The following is a 17,289-nucleotide window of genomic DNA, read 5'->3' as shown; positions in this document are numbered from 1 at the left end:
TGTAGGCTAATCAGGAAACAGCGTTTGGTAAGTCATAGTGTCAGTCTTAACAGACTTAGTTTATTCTTAGTCTAGGATCTTTTTTTCCTAAAGTGCGTTTTATTGTGAGACATGCGTTTCGTTTGGAGCAGCATACCGGTAGGCTATCAAAAGATTTTCGCTTTGGTTTGGGATTTAATTTACTTTTGGACTGTTTGATTCTATTGCTAAATGTTGGGACTGATGGGCACTGAAATCTGGGGGGTATTTGATGGTTCACTGTTAAGTTTTATGTAGTGTCGGGATTTCCACCCGTCTGTTTATTGCGAGTCAGGGCAGCCGCTTTCATTCATTCATTGAATGTGCGCTGTGCTGTAAATACATGGAAAACCTATTGCGTAGCCAAGTAGCCTAATTTTAAATTTTGCCTGATTTACTTTTTATTAAATTCGTAGGCTGGAATGCCTCGCGGCAATAATTGTGTTTAAATGTATACTGCTTCAGCTTTTGGCAAGCTACTCAGAAGGGGGCGGCAAGCGACTGGTAGCTTGAGAGCAACGTGTTGGAGACCATGGAATTTCGTTGGCAACAGTATTAAACCAACCAACAATATAAAATATTAAGAAGAGCTCTTATTTCATTGAGTTAAATCGAAACAATGTCTTCTAGTGCTCATGGACTGATAGCCCTTCTGGTAGGCAATATTGCCCCGGCTTGTATTTGGGGGCCGGCCTTTATTTGTCCGAATCGACCACGCCCCCGGCTATTATCCGAGGCCCGGCTTCACATATTATCCCGGACACAATTTGAGGATTTACTATAAATATATATATATATATAAATATATATATATTATATATTGGATAAGAGCGTCTGCCAAATGCCAATAATGTAATGTAATATATATATTTGCACTTTATTCACTTTTTTTAACGCACTGCTATTTATTTGAACACAACTGTAGATGTATTGCTGCCAATGGTCCAAGGGCACTATTTAAGATCAATGGCACAATCGATTCGACAAATGATAGGATTTCAATAACCGGATTGGATTAATTGTTAGGAATTGAAAAGGATTTTAGAATCCAATCCTACATAAAATCTATATTAAATGTTTGTCTTGGGTATTTCAAAATTCTAAGATGGAGATTAGGATAGGTTTGATACTGAGATAATCTTTATCCCACTGAAAGGGTGGATGGATTCAAAGTTGATGTAGGAACATGTGGGACACATGTTGATGTAGGAACATGTGGGACACATTGCACATCTTTAATGAATTGTTGCATTTCTCTGTAAATTGGCAGACAGATTGTTTTTGTAGACTGCCATCATGATTTGCATTATCATTAAAGATTAGTGAGCCCACTCCAGAAGCAGCCATGCTAACCCAAGCCTCAGATGAGCTGGTATGTTTTGTATCATGAGCAGATACCTTCTTTCTCCACAATTTGGCCTTTCTGTCACTTTGGTAGAGGTTAATCATGGCCTCAACTGTCCATAAAACTTTATTCCAGAACTTTTGTGGCTCATCTCTCTTCTTCTTTGCAAATTGTAATCTCACATTCCGATTCTTACTACTCATTTTGGGTTATAACCTTCACCTCTGCCCTGTGGAGATTATTTGTGATGTCATTGACTGATGTTCTGCGGTTTTTCATCACAACTCACAATGTTTCTGTCCTCAACTCAGTGGCGGTCATATAGGCGGTGCAGCAGGTGCAAGGGCACCGGGGCCCATGGTTTAGGAGGGCCCGTGGTTTAGGAGGGCTCATGGCTCTCTGTGTCTTATATCAGTTTGTCTGTTTTTTTTACAGGTCTTTATATTTTAACCACTCACCAGAAAATAACACAAAGACTAGGTTGGCATTAATTAACAGTGGTGTATGCTTATACAGTCGGGTCCAGAATTATTGGCACCCTTGATGAAAATGAGCAAAAAAGACTGTATAAAAACACAGATAATGAGCTATATTTTATGTCCAAACATGGGAAAACTATATACTTTTATCCAAATACAATTATTCTAATTTTTCTTTTCTTTTTATTGAGTAATACTATTTTTTATGAAAAATGTAGGTGTCAAAATTATTGGCACCCTTAAAGATTATTTTAAATAAAACCAAACAAAGTTAAATCTGCAGTAAAATTCTACTTATTTAAGTTAATCTCAGTCTTAAGGACACTGTGTTGTGGCCTTCCATCACTTTCTCTAGGGTATAAAAACACATGTAAGATCCACTTTGTCATCCATCACCATGGGGAAAGTCAAAGAACTGTCAAATCAAAAGAGACAGATGGTTGTTGACCTACACAAGTCAGGTAATGGGTACAAAAAAATACATAAACGGTTAAACATACCACTAACCAGTGTTAGGGCAATAATCAAAAAGTTTCAAACATCTGGAACAGTTGCAAACTTGCCAGGAAGAGGACGCAAGTGCATTTTGCCCCCACGCACAGTGAGGAAGATGGTGAGGGAGGCAAAGAACCCAAGGAGCACAGTTCAAGGCCTGCAGACTTTAGTTGTGCCTTGGGGTCACAAAGTCTCAAAATCAACCATAAAATGCCACCTCCATACCAACAGGCTCTTTGGAAAGGTTGCACGAAGAAAACCCTTACTGAGAGCAACCAACAAATTCAAGCGTCTGGAGTTTGCAAAACGTCATTGGAACTATGACTGGAACAGGGTGCTATGGTCAGATGAGACCAAAATTGAACTTTTTGGCCATGTACACCGTCGTCGTCATGTTTGGCATCAAAAAAGTGATGCATACAAGGAAAAGCACCTCACCTTCAAAATCAACACAGATATGGTTCCGTGAAAACAAAATCAATTTTTTGCAATGGTCATCTCAGTCTCCGGACTAAACTCTATGGAAAATGTGGTCTGAATTGAGGGCAGTCCATAAGCGCAAACCTAAGGATATGAAGGATCTTGAAAGGTTCTGCCTGGAGGAATAGTCCAAGATCCCTCCAAGTCTCCAACCTTATTAAACATTATAGAAATAGGCTAAGTGCCGTTATCCTTGCCAGGGGAGGCTGCACCAAGTACTAAAAACAGGGGTGCCAGTAATTGTGAGACCTTTTTCTAATTAAGGGTGCCAATAATTCTGGACCTGACTATATCCTTAAATAAGCAAACACGTATCGGTCATGGTTATTAGCTACACTTTCTTTGTACAATATATGATCATGCTAAAATTATACCGCGTGTCTATAGCACATTCCAGTCTTACAGCAATGTCAAAAAGGGGTAATCAGAAGACAAAATACTGATAAATGTTAGTGGCCAGCTTCATGTCTTTTCATTTTGGTGAAGCCCCCCCTTCTGGTTCAGAGTACTGAAAACTATATATAAGTCTACTAGGTCTGATTCAAATCAGAGAGCCGGTAAGCTCTCTCACTTTCTGTTATTTCTTTGCAAATAAATACGAAAGTTAAACTCAAGTATAGCTATCGTTGTTTTACTAGGATCTGTTTCATCAGACGATGCTCACCTGTGAAATCTTAAAATGGGCATTTTTCCCCTAACACCTTGAAGGACAAAAGTGGGTCGCAGAAAAGAAAGGATAAAAAAGGACCGGGAGGAAAAGGTAGCAAAACTACATAAACTGGACGGCTTTTTGAAAAAATAATCGTTCAACTGCTACCCTGTTCCCAGTAACAGAAACCTTGCAGGTAGGATAGCAAGCTAGATATAACGTTAGCCTACTGTACTATTTCAGGAGAAAATCCAGCTACATTTGGCTGAAAAGTGAAAGTTTTCTAGCAACTAGGACATAGCCATGCTAGATCCAGGTAAACCCTGAGCTGTATTGGGGTTAACCTAGTCCGTCTATATGTCAAAACATCTCTCAACCTATATTTCCACCCCCTAGACGTCGAGATTCCAGTAGTAGTAGTAGTAACTGGAATGTCCGTAAATGTACTTCACTTGCATTGCAATTTAGCTGCTAATTCTCCCAGCAGTTTCTGTGAATTTGATTTATTTGTTCAATTGCTGGACTGGTTTTCTGTTGTAAACTCAGCGTTCCACCAATGTTAAGTCAGGGGGCTGTTTTTAAAAACTTTATGATATAGAAAGTATAAATTGTATTGCTTAACAAAGAGGAAGCGACCAAATAGGTGTGTGGCAAGTGTAGGGTCCTCGCACAGGGCACCAAATAAACGTTCCGCGTACACCAGTTTCCACTCGCTATAGGCCACGAAGTTACCGCGAGGTAACTGGGTGTGTCCGTAGGCCTGGTAGTGCGCTGTGCAGCATTCAGCATTCAGCATTGAGCTGAAGCGAATGGCCAAAAAGGGTGCGTCGAAGAGGAGCAGAAGAGGAGAAAGAGAAAAATTGGAAAAAAAAGAAAAAGATCCCGAGAACATGTCTTGCTCTTATACGGGAAAGTTTATTGCTCCCGTTATTACGGGATTGGCTGGACCAAGCTAGACGTCATGCGGGGTGGACGTCGCGGAATTGTCCTGTGGGATTGTGGGAGTTGTGGTTCCTACACAAGTTTGGTCTGTTTAGTTTTATCAACAGCAGGAGGATTTGCGTCCATAATAAGAACAAGTACCTGCACTAAATAGAAATATACTGTTATTTTTTTAAATAGTAATGACAAGATAAAACAAAACCCAGCAATTTACTGATTTTCATACATTCATATTTTTTAAATAAAAAGGCATTCAGTGAATTAGGCATAAGAGCAGAGTGAACAGTGAATTTAGTGTGTTGTGCTTTTCCTCTGATACTGACACATGAGTAGCCTATAGGCAAGCTGGGGAACAGTAGGCCATCTAAGAAGGGGGAAGAAGGGGAAAGAAGCTTTAGCTGGCTAAGCTTTAGTTATGTAAACATCCCAACTATCATTAGTTGATTTGTTGACTTGTTGATTTGATTCTATGACCATCCTCATAGGTCATGGTTCTGACTTGATTACAGTAAATCCTCAAATTGTGTCCGGGATTCTATTTGAAGCCGGGCCTTGGATAATAGCCAGGGGCGTGGCCGATTCGGACAAATAAAGGCCGGCCCCCAAATACAAGCCGGGGTAATATTGCCTACAAGTAGGGCTATCAGTCCATGAGCACTAGAAGACATTGTTTCGATTTAACTCAATGAAATAAAAGAGCTCTTCTTAATATTTTATATTGTTGGTTGGTTTAATACTGTTGCCAATGAAAAGTCGTTGTCCTACACCATGGGTCTCCAACACGTTGCTCTCAAGCTACCAGTCGCTTGCCGCCCGCTTCTAAGTAGCTTGCCAAAGGCTGAAGCAGTATACATTTAAACACAATTGTTGCCGCAAGGCATTCCAGCCTACGAATTTAATAAAAAGTAAATTTAAAATGAACTCAATTTAGGCTACTTGGCTACGCAATAAGGTTTCCATGTATTTACAGCACAGCGCACGTTCAATGAATGAATGAAAGCGGCTTCCTTGGCTCGCAATAAACAGACGGGTGGAAATCCCGACACTCTTTCAACTACATAAAACTTAACAGTGAACCATCAAATACCCCCCAGATTTCAGTGCCCATCAGTCCCAACATTTAGCAATAGAATCAAACAGTCCAAAAGTAAATTAAATCCCAAACCAAAGCGAAAATCTTTTGATAGCCTACCAGTATGCTGCTCCAAACGAAACGCATGTCTCACAATAAAACGCACTTTAGGAAAAAAAGATCCTTAACTTGCTGTTATCTACGCTAATTTGTTATTGTTCATGAAGGCGCGTCTGGCAAGTTGTTATTTTATGGATTCTGGACTTGCCTGTGATTTATTGTGTTTGAGAATATTTGCAATAAACTAAGTCTGTTAAGACTGACACTATGACTTACCAAACGGTGTTTCCTGATTAGTCTACACTAATTGATTTCTGAACGGTTACAGGAAGTGTTGAACAGTATTGGCCCACTTTAAGTGTAGCCTTTTACTTCATTTCTAAGAATAAAATAAATAATAATAAATAAAGGCCTGCCTTGAATACAAGCCTGCCCCAAATAAAGGCCTGTGCTTTGTGCAGCCTAAGTTAATAAAAGACCCCGGACACAATTTGAGGATTTACGGTAATACAAATCTTCTAAAGTATCGCAAACAATGTAGCCTGTGTCCCAATAACCAAAGTTACTCATGAGCCAGATAAAATCCAAAGTATTGTCTGTAAAATAGCTGTCTAATGGTGCTGTGTGCATGTGTTTGTGTGTGTGTGTGTGTGTGTGTGATATGCGTTTGCGTACACCTGCCCTTAGAGGAAGGGCCTGCTGCCGCCACTGCTTCATCTGTTGTTGTTATCCTTGGTAGGGATAGAGCAAAAAAAAAAGGATTTAAAAATCTGGATAATTCTGGTCTAGATTAAAAGTTTTGAAGTACTGGGCCCAGGACATTTTGGTAGATCTGGTTATCTCTCCTTAAATCTCTGAAGAGGGGAGTCCATAAGCACAAATCCAAGGATATGAATTATTCTGAAAAGTTCTGCAAGGATGAATGGTCAAAAATCCCTCCAAATAGGTTCTATAACCTTATCAAAAATTTTAGGAAAAGACTCTCCACTGGCATCTTTGCCAGAGGTGGATGCCCAAAGTGTTAAATATGCAAGACGCTGGTTGATTCCATCAAATCATTAATCTGCCGTGCTTATTTAGAGTCAAATTGGTTTTATGTACAAACAAATATATAAACCCGCTTCCCCGTTTTAAATTACTTCATCTCTTTGTAGGATATGAGTCACATAAACTGACATTTTGCAATCCGGGTAGGATGCATGATAATAATGCTACTCAAATATGGCACACATTTGTCATAACTGGGCGAATTCAAGTTCCCTGCCATATCCGCTTCCTGGATCTGGATAGTGCCAGATTTTGTGGGGTGGGCTTTCACTTGTGGGCGTGAGCATGATGAAGTCATGAGCACCCATAAGTACGAAAAGACTTCCGATGAAACGTAGTTCATTGTACACTCTGCTGGAGGAGTGGAGGAAGGCAGAGTTTTTTTTGCCAACTCTCTTACTTTGCCCTTTTGTACCTTTGCCTTTCTGCTCATCTGGATTTTTTACCTTGGACTGTTCACTCACTATTCTTTTGCAACTCGATTTGGCACTGTGTTCTCTGATTACCTATCTTTTGATATTCGACTGAATAAACAACGATTTCTGAATATCCCCATGTCTGCATTTCAGTCTCCTGAACAGTACATTACAAATAGTGCTCCACTGTGGCATTGTGGTGGGGCATATACAGGCTTATACGGTGGTGTTCGGACCATCATGAGCTAACACGGTCTTCTGAACACAGGGACATTGTGCAGTTATGGTGCAACATGCTGAGTTTACATTATACATAGGGGAACACCTGAAACCATTGAGAAATAAGCCAGCATGAGGACATTAATGAGAAACAATATTCCAAATAAACAGTAAAATCGAACGGAAAACTAGAGGGAGAATGGCTGACTAGCTCAGCAGCAAAGGAGCCAGAGGGGATCCTTACACAACCAACTTTTGCATAATTTTGTGCAGGTTGACATCATGCTGCTGTCAGTAACTGTCTCTGAGCAACGCAACAAACAACAATAAACCCATGCAACCACAAATAGGCCTTAGTAGTAGTAATATTGTTAGGTTTCGTGTTTTTTCATGTATTCTGTCTGTGTCATTTCCGTCTTTTTGTTTGATTGCTGTTACCTCTTGTTACCTGTGTATTTAAACCCCTTTATGTGTTCAGTTCCCCGCCAGATTGTTATGTATTTATCCCATACCTTCCAGAATTTTTGGCTTGATATCTGTTACGATATCTGTATCCAGATTTGATTCCCAGGTGGGGCACTAGTGTTGAACCCTCAGAAAGACACTAAACCTAAATTACTTTGGTAAATATCTGAGCACACAAAATAGTTGTATGTAAAAAAACAAAAAACAAACGAACTATAAATGGTAATGGGCTGCATTTATATATTGCCTTCATCCAAAGCGCTGTATAATTGATGCTTCACATTCACCCATTCATTCACACACAGACGAACGGCGATTGCCTGCCATGCAAGGCACCAGCCAGCTCGCAATTGGGGATTAGGTGTCTTGCTCAGGGACACACCCAGGGCAGGATCAAACCAGCAACCGACTGCTCTTATCTCTTAGCTCTATCTCGCCAATGTCACCCAATGAGCCATATACACAATAAGATGTGTGGATGTTTTTTTTTATGTCAGCTGTGTACAACTATTTTAAGGTTTTGTGTAATATCTACATACTTTTTGATGGAAAAAACGGAGGCAATTTGGTACCACTCACACAGATTTGCCAGCACCAAGACATTCCATAAATGTTTTGCACATAACTTATTTATTTATTCATTTTTATTGTCTTTGTTGTTTCTCAGTCGGATCAGTTGAGTGACCCAGGAATGGAAAAAAACACAGACGAAAAATTGTGGTCTGATCACCGGGAAGTGAGCCTGACACCCCCGTGGTAAAATGAGGAGACCATCGTTGTGATCTAGAGCATTATTACTCATTTACAAATAAAGGATCATTACCAGAAATTAACCACATCTCTCTACAGATGCGGTCTCTGCACTGCTGCACATATGCTTGTATTCAGCTTATTGCTCCATGAAGGATCATTAGCCTCTCTAGTTGTTTATAACTCATTGTTTTTAAATCACAGCAGGGAGTCAAATCTGGATCACTGTTGGTAGTGCAGCCTCAGACAATGAAAACAAAAAATACCAGTTAAATAAGGGCCACTCGTCCCCTTGCACATTTGTGCATGTGTCTGTGACACCAGTTAAACCCATCATGTTGCCTTTTTTTAACAATGCTGTGCAATCCAAATCCTCCTACAGTGCAGATCTGCAGTATAAATTTAATTGTACCGTGTGAGTCTGTTTTAAAAAGATGGACTGAAAAGGGTTTAATCATCAGAATGGAAAAAAAAAAAAACCTCATACTGAAATTCCCCTGTCTCTGGAAATGTTTACTGTGCAGAAGAGCTCTCCACGCATTTTCCCAGCACAATCATTGACTTTCAGGCCCTGCTGAGACCTATAGCTGAGATGGTTGGTTGAATGTTAAATATAAAAACATACAATTAATTTCATTTAATTGATTAAATGAACTCTGATTTGATTGGAAGGGCTGGGCAATATATCAATATTAGGCTAAGCTGTAATGTAAATGGTAAATTCAAACCATTTACCATAAGTGTTGTCTTTCCCAGGTTTTAAAGGCAGCATTAAGTAAAGTGATGTAATTTTCTGAACTTAACAGACTATAATAGCTGTTCTATCATTTGCCTTTGCCCACTTTGTTATTATATCCACATTACTGATTATTATTTATCAAAAATCTAATTGTGTAAATATTTTGTGAAAGCACCAATAGTCATCCCAACAATATTGTTGCAATATCAGTATCGGGGTATTTAGTCAAAAATATCGATATGGACCAGCCCTCATTGCTGCTATACTTGAAACTGTTTTATGTTTACAATTGATATTTTACATTTTCATACTGTAGGCTAGGCCTATATATTTTTAATTTTTTCTCTAGTTTCACTTGAAACTGTTATGTTCATTTTACACTAAAGTTCTTAAAAAATACTCAGTACTTTTAATTTGCCAGGTATTTAATCACAGGAGTGTACAAAAATAGGCTTTACCATGTGATTATTTTATGTAGACTATTTATTTATTGAATCACCAGAAAACATGCTATATCGTGATATATATGGTTATCGAGATATTAAAGGACCTATTGAGGATTTTGGCCATATTGCCCAGTTAACCAATGAGCGCATTCATTTTTATAGGTTAATACAGAATTATAGTTTATATCAAATAACAATATAAAATAACAATTCATATATATCTCACCAGGCCCAAGTACAGAGATCACATTACTGTAGCAATTTTGTAGAAATTGTCCTCAGGTTTGTGTTTCTGCCGATGACATAATGACCACAATGTCACCCACACGCTAAAGTTGCTGAAAATGAACACGGACACGTGCAATGGCACCCTCAGCTGGCTGTGTAATGTATTGCACATTGAATCTCTTCCTTGCATTCTTTCCTCGCTCCTTCACTCCACCCAACAGAGGACACAAGGAAATGATGTAGCAAAAAGACATGACAATGGAGGAACTGAGGCAACCTGTATTAGGAAAATGGAATGCCCTTGCTCAGTCAAGGATCTGTTGAAGCCGCATCAATTACAGACGTGGCAGATGGAGGGAGGTAGATCCACAGATGGATTTACGTCGCACTGGGTTTTTGATCCGTGTTTTGATTGCTCCCCATTCATCAAACCTAAGACCAATCATCATCAAAGACCAATCAGATCATGTTAAGGGTAGGATTTGAAATAGGCCAAAATATAGGCTACTCCAAAATATACTCCATGTTTGAAACCAGTTAAAACCAAGCCAACCTTGGCACACTACACTGTGCAACAACAGAAACTTTTCAATCGCCCCGCAGGGAACGATGAACAACAGTAATCAGTAAAAGATAACAAGGTAAGTGTCACCACTGCTAGCTAACGATTGTCATAGGCAATGCTAACGGCCACTAAAAAAACTAAAGTTACCACCGCAGTGGTAAAGAATATACCACCAGAGCTGAAAACCTTTTTGTGTTTGTTTGTGTATTGACTGCACAATGGACTGCTGAACTGAAAAGAGATGGAGGGAATCATTTGCCTCCAGTAATTAATAAAACTGCACATTGCAAAACGAAGCAAACCCTACAGATGCTGTATTTCACTCTGAAACAGGCACATTTTCAAATGCTCTAGGTGGCGATGAAAATATATTAAACTCCCAATATCTGTCCACTTGTTTCACACATACATGCAGCGTACAGTGCATAATCACTAACAAATAAATGTTTCCATAGTGTTCCCAAATGTCCTGCGAGGTTGACCACTTGTCAAATGAGCTGTATTAGTTCTTGGTTATGAATTTATGATTTTATTAATCCGACTTATCCCTGGTTATGGTTAGGCACTTTGTTCTGGATAAGAGTGTCTGCCAAATTCCAGTAATGTAATGTAATATATACTTTGACTTACTTGTTTATTCGATAATGCCACCGCACTGAAACATCTATCCAGCACATGGTAAATTATATAATTTAATGTTTCATTGTGCTGACATTATTAGAAAGCAAGTAAATCAAAGTCTTATCATACAGGGGAACGATACTCAATGTTATTGTGCTCAGACAACAAAATGTGACTGACATTTTAGTAACATAAATGCTAGGCATAGGTAGCATATAGACCTATTACTCATAATTCTGACATTTCCAGTGTCATTGTAAGGGTCAAGCAGCAGAATTCAGCTGCCACATGAAAAAATGTGTGTATTTTGCCTTATCACATATTCAAGAGCAGTGCTAAATATAGTTATACTCGTAATAATTAGAGATAATAAGCTTTTTGGAGCAGTTTTTGTTTAATTGAGATTGCAGTGATGGCGGCAGCAGTCCCCAGTTGGTTTGCTGCGTCCATGACACGTCTCGCCCTCTCAATCTCCCTGAAATCTGTTTTGTCAGCTTGGGATGTTTGAGTTAAATGTTGGTAACGTCAGACAATAAACGATGCTGAACATATTTCCCGAGAAGCCCATTTACCCAAATAGCAAGCGACAAATACATTAACTGACTTTTCCCATTCCAATATGAATTGGCTATAATTAATGTACTTGTTAAAGAAATACACAAAAATTTCTGGAAATCTCTATTTTTTTCTAACCCAGAATTCACTGGCTCGGTTTCCATGTCAGCCAGCGTTTATAGTTCCAACTGTCTAACTTCTCCGAAAACAACGTCTCTCATTTCTACACGTCTTTTTCCTACACGTGTATTTCAAATACGCATGATACCTTGTGTAAATAAGACAGCTTCTGAGTTTCTGGAAGGTGTATTTCATCAGTTTGAAGGACGTAGTGTACTGACTCCTATATGCTTTGTTTTGTTTTGCTAATCTAACACGTTATGCTAACATGGAAACCAAGCCATGCACAAAAATAAAAATGAAATCTAACATCAAGTCTGGGTAAGTCAGAAAAAAAAGGTATACTTCCCAAAACATTCATTAATGATGTACAAATACATTAACAGAGCCATACAGATGAACTTCTCAGTAGTACAGTAGTTAACTTAGTTAACAACTACATTAGTTCACGCCAATTCATGGAACCTTATTGTAAAGTCTCCCTTTGTAATACTGTACACAAAACTAGGCTATAATGGCCATTAAATGTGTTGAAAAGCGAACCTATTCACAACAAACTGAACAGCACACATGAAGCCAAAATGCCTGCCCAACTACAGTTGTTCTGGTTCAAATTCTGGTTCTGGTTCTTGTTCAGGTTCTGGTTCCAGTTCTGGATGGCATTGTTCTTGAGGTGGTTCGGTGTCAGTATCTATATCAGTATCTTGTGTCTGTAAGTTCTGTGGTGGTGGGTCTGTGTGTGCGTCACCGTCCTGGCCCTATCTGTCGGTACATGTCCATGTTCTGTTTGCATAGGATGATGGACAGTCCCTGTACAGGTGTCCCTGGTTGCCACATAGATGACACTGTTGTGCTTCTGTGCAATGATTAGTCTGGTGCTCCCCTCCACTGTTTTTACACTTCACCACTGTGCATGCTGCTGCTAAGTGTCCTAGTTTCCCCATAGACCGGGTTGTATGAAGTTGGTGGCAGCATTATAAAACCCTGTGAGCCCTAAATTTTAAGGTAGTGGTTTAATACACTGTAAACTGCAACGTTTCTTTGGGTGTTTTCAGTCACTTCATTCTCTGGTTGCAGTAATGTTAACATACAGTGCATTCGGAAAGTATTCACAGCGCTTCACTTTTCCCACATTTTGTTATGTTACAGCCTTATTCCAAAATGGAATAAATTCATTTCTTTCCTCTAAATTCTACACACAACAGCCCAACATGAAAGAAGTTTAACTAAGAAATCACATGTACATAAGTATTCACAGCCTTTGCCATGAAGCACAAAATTGAGCTTAGGTGCATCCTGTTTCCACTGATCAACCTTGAGATGTTTCTACAGCTTAATTGGAGTCCACCTGTGGTAAATTCAGTTGATTGGACATGATTTGGAAAGGCACACACCTGTCTATATAAGGTCCCACAGTTGACGGTGCATGTCGGAGCACAAACCAAGCATGAATTCAAAGGAATTGTCTGTAGACCTCCGAGACAGGATTGTCTCAAGGCACAAATCTGGGAAAAATTTCTGCTGCTTTGAAGGTCCCATTGAGCACAATGGCCTCCATCATCCATAAATGGAAGAAGTTCGGAACCACCAGGACTCTTCCTAGAGCTGGCCGCCCGTCTAAACTGAGCAATCGGGGGAGAAGGGCCTTAGTCAGGGAGGTGATCAAGAACCTGATGGTCACTCTGTCAGAGCTCCAGCATTCCTCTGTGGAGAGAGGAGAACCTTCCAGAAGGACAACCATCTCTGCAGGAATCCACCAATCAGGCCTGTATGGTAGAGTGGCCAGTCGGAAGCCACTCCTTAGTAAAAGGCACATGGCAGCCCACCTGGAGTTTGCCAAAAGGCACCTGAAGGACTCTCAGACCATTAGAAACAAAATTCTCTGGTCTGATGAGACAAAGATTGAACTCTTTGGCGTGAATGCCAGGCGTCATGTTTGGAGGAAACCAGGCACCGCTCATCACCTGGCCAATACCATCCCTACAGTGAAGCATGGTGGTGGCAGCATCATGCTGTGGGGATGTTTTTCAGCGGCAGGAACTGGGAGACTAGTCAGGATTGAGGGAAAGATGAATGCAGCAATGTACAGAGACATCCTGGATGAAAACCTGCTCCAGAGCGCTCTTGACCTCAGACTGGGGCGACGGTTCATCTTTCAGCAGGACAACGACCCTAAGCACACAGCCAAGATATCAAAGGAGTGGCTTCAGGACAACTCTGTGAATGTCCTTGAGTGGCCCAGCCAGAGCCCAGACTTGAATCCGATTGAACATCTCTGGAGAGATCTGAAAATGGCTGTGCACCGACGCTCCCCATCCAACATGATAGAGCTTGAGAGGTGCTGCAAAGAGGAATGGGCGAAACTGCCCAGAGATAGGTGTGCCAAGCTTGTGGCATCATATTCAAAAAGACTTGAGGCTGTAATTGCTGCCAAAGGTGCATCAACAAAGTATTGAGCAAAGGCTGTGAATACTTATGTACATGTGATTTCTTAGTTTTTCATATTTAATAAATTAGCAAAAATTTCAAAAAAAACTTCTTTCATGTTGTCATTATGGGGTGTTGTGTGTAGAAATTTGAGGGAAAAAATGAATTTATTCCATTTTGGTATAAGGCTGTAACATAACAAAATGTGGGAAAAGTGAAGCGCTGTGAATACTTTCCGGATGCACTGTATTTGATAATAGTTCATATCAACTACCTACCCAGTGTCACAACATTGTATTTAGAGTGGTTTGTATTTAGAGTGGCTCTAGCTAACAAAACAAAGGGAATGAGTGTGATGGGTACAGAGGTATGAGTGCGTGTGAACGTGAGTGACTGGTGATAAATTGAACCCCTGCATCCTGTGTTGAAAGGGGGGAACAATTAGAAATATACACTGTATTCACTTGAGACAGACGTTAAGCTACTGTAGTTTCTACTGTATGTAAACGGCGGGGAAGCATTAGCATTAAAATATATTTTAAAAATTAATCTGCTGAGGGAGACAGCACTTGAGGACAGCTGCATTAAATTTTTTTGATGAAAAAGTGCCACAACCAATGGCGTGGGGGCTTATTCAGATTGTTTGCATATAGCTGCCCAAATTGCACTCCAGACAAGCTATCACTGAAACTCTGTATACTATCCATCCATCCATCCATCATCACTCGCTTATCCGGAGTCAGGTCGCGGTGGCAGTAGGCAAAGCCGGGTATTCCAGGCGTCCCTCTCCCCAGCAACGCATTCTAGCTCCTCCTGGGGGATTCCGAGGCGTTCCCAGGCCAGGAGAGATATATAATCTCTCCAGCGGGCTCTGGGTCTCCCTCGGGGTCTACGCCCAGTTGGACGAGCCCGGAAAACCTCCAAAGGGAGGCGCCCGGGAGGCATACTGATCAGATGCCCAAACCACCTCAACTGGCTCCTTTCGACGCGAAGGAGCAGCGGCTCTACTCCGAGCTCCCTCCGGATGTCCGAGCTCCTCACCCTATCTCTAAGGCTGAGCCCGGCCACCCTACGGAGGAAGCTCATTTTGGCCGCTTGTATACGCAATCTTGTTCTTTCGGTCACTACCCAAAGCTTGTGACTATAGGTGAGGGTTGGGACGTAGATCGACCAGTAAATCGAGAGCTTCGCCTTCCGGCTCAGCTCCCTCTTCACCACGACGGTCCGGTGCAACACCCGCATTACTGCTGACGCTGCACCGATCCGCCTGTCGATCTCACGCTCCCTTCTACCCTCACTCGTGAACAAGACCCCGAGATACTTGAACTCCTTCACTTGGGTCAAAGACTCATTCCCAACCCGGAGGGAGCAATCCACCGTTTTCCGGCAGAGAACCATGGCCTCGGACTTGGAGGTGCTGACTCTCATCCCGGCCGCTTCACACTCGGCTGCAAACCGCTCCAGTGCGTGCTGAAGGTCATGGTCCGAAGAAGCCAGCAGAACCTCATCATCCGCAAAAAGCAGAGATGCGATTCTGAGGTCACCAAACCAGACACTCTCCTCACCTCGGCTGCGCCTTGAGATCCTGTCCATGAATACCACAAACAGGACCAGTGACAAGGGGCAACCTTGGCGGAGTCCAACACCCACAGGAAACGTGCTTGACTTTGTGCCGAGAATGCGGACACAGCTCTCACTTTGGTTATACAGGGATCGGATGGCTCGTAACAACGGCCCCGGTACCCCATACTCCTGCAGTACACCCCACAGGGTTCCTTGGGGGGCACGGTCGAAAGCCTTCTCCAAGTCCACAAAGCACATGTGGACTGGATGGGCAAACTCCCATGACCCCGCCAGCAACCCTGCCAAGGTAAAGAGCTGGTCCACTGTTCCACGACGGAAGCCACATTGCTCCTCCTGAATCCGAGGTTCGACCGTCGGTCTGAGCCTCCTTTCCAGCACCCTAGAGTAAGCTTTCCCAGGGAGGCTGAGGAGTGTGATACCCCGATAATTGGAGCACACCCTCTGGTCCCCCTTCTTGAAAATGGGGACCACCACCATTGCACTCTGGGGTTTGCCATTCTGCAGGTACTGTCGCCCAACAATGTCCAGAGCCTTCAGCATCTCAGGGCGAATCTCATCTACACCCGGTGCCTTGCCACTGAGGAGCTTTTTGACTTCCTCAGCAACTTCCACCAGGGATATAGGTGCAGATTTCCCCGAGTCTTCGGGCTCTGCCTCTTCCACAGAGGACATGTTATTCAGGTTCAGGAGCTCCTCGAAGTGCTCTTTCCACCGCCCGACAATATCCCCAGTCCGGGTCAGCAGTTCTCCTCCCCTGCTGAAAACAGCCTGAGACAAGCCCTGCTTTCCCTTTCTGAGTCGTCGGATGGTTTGCCAGAACTTCCTCGAGGCCAACCTTAAAGTCCTTCTCCATAGCCTCCCCGAACTCCTCCCATACCCGGGTTTTTGCTTCAGCGACTGCCGAAGCCGCAGCCCTTCTGGCCACCCGGTACCTGTCTGCTGCTTCAGGGGACCCCCGAGCCAGCCAAGCCCGAAAGGCCTCCTTCTTCAGCTTGATGGCCTGCCTCACCGCTGGTGTCCACCAGCGGGTTCTTGGGTTGCCGCCCCAACAGGCACCGATGACCTTCTGGCCACAGCTCCTGCTTGCCGCCTCTGCAATGGAGGCTTTGAACATGGCCCACTCGTACTCCATGTCCCCAGCTTCCCCCGGGATGCGTGAGAAGCGTGAGAAAACACCGCTTGGGTTCAGATCAGGCTGAAGTAGGCTGTGGAAACCATGTTGTAGCTTTCTGAATGGGACTGGTGTTTAAACCCACATGGCAATAACACTATTGTTTTCCATGAAGCCAATGTCGACATAGCCTACCAAAAGTCGTAGAACTTAGGCTACTGCTGCTTTGGTAGGCATAATTAGCTTAATTATTATCTGACATTTATACTTACTTTTTACACTTATGGATTAAAATTAAAATGTATTTCAGAGTTGCATTTAATGACTTCGACACAACTGAAACGAATAGTTGAATGATAAATATGGTAGTAGGAACATGTAAAAAAAGTTGTGCGTTGATATTTTAATGGAGCGGGGGTCAGTATTTTAGTTATTTTTATATTTTTTATATTTATT

This window comes from Conger conger, chromosome 8 (genome assembly GCF_963514075.1).
Source record: "Conger conger chromosome 8, fConCon1.1, whole genome shotgun sequence".
NCBI lineage: Eukaryota > Metazoa > Chordata > Actinopteri > Anguilliformes > Congridae > Conger > Conger conger.
Note: the sequence above shows the minus strand (reverse complement) of the source record.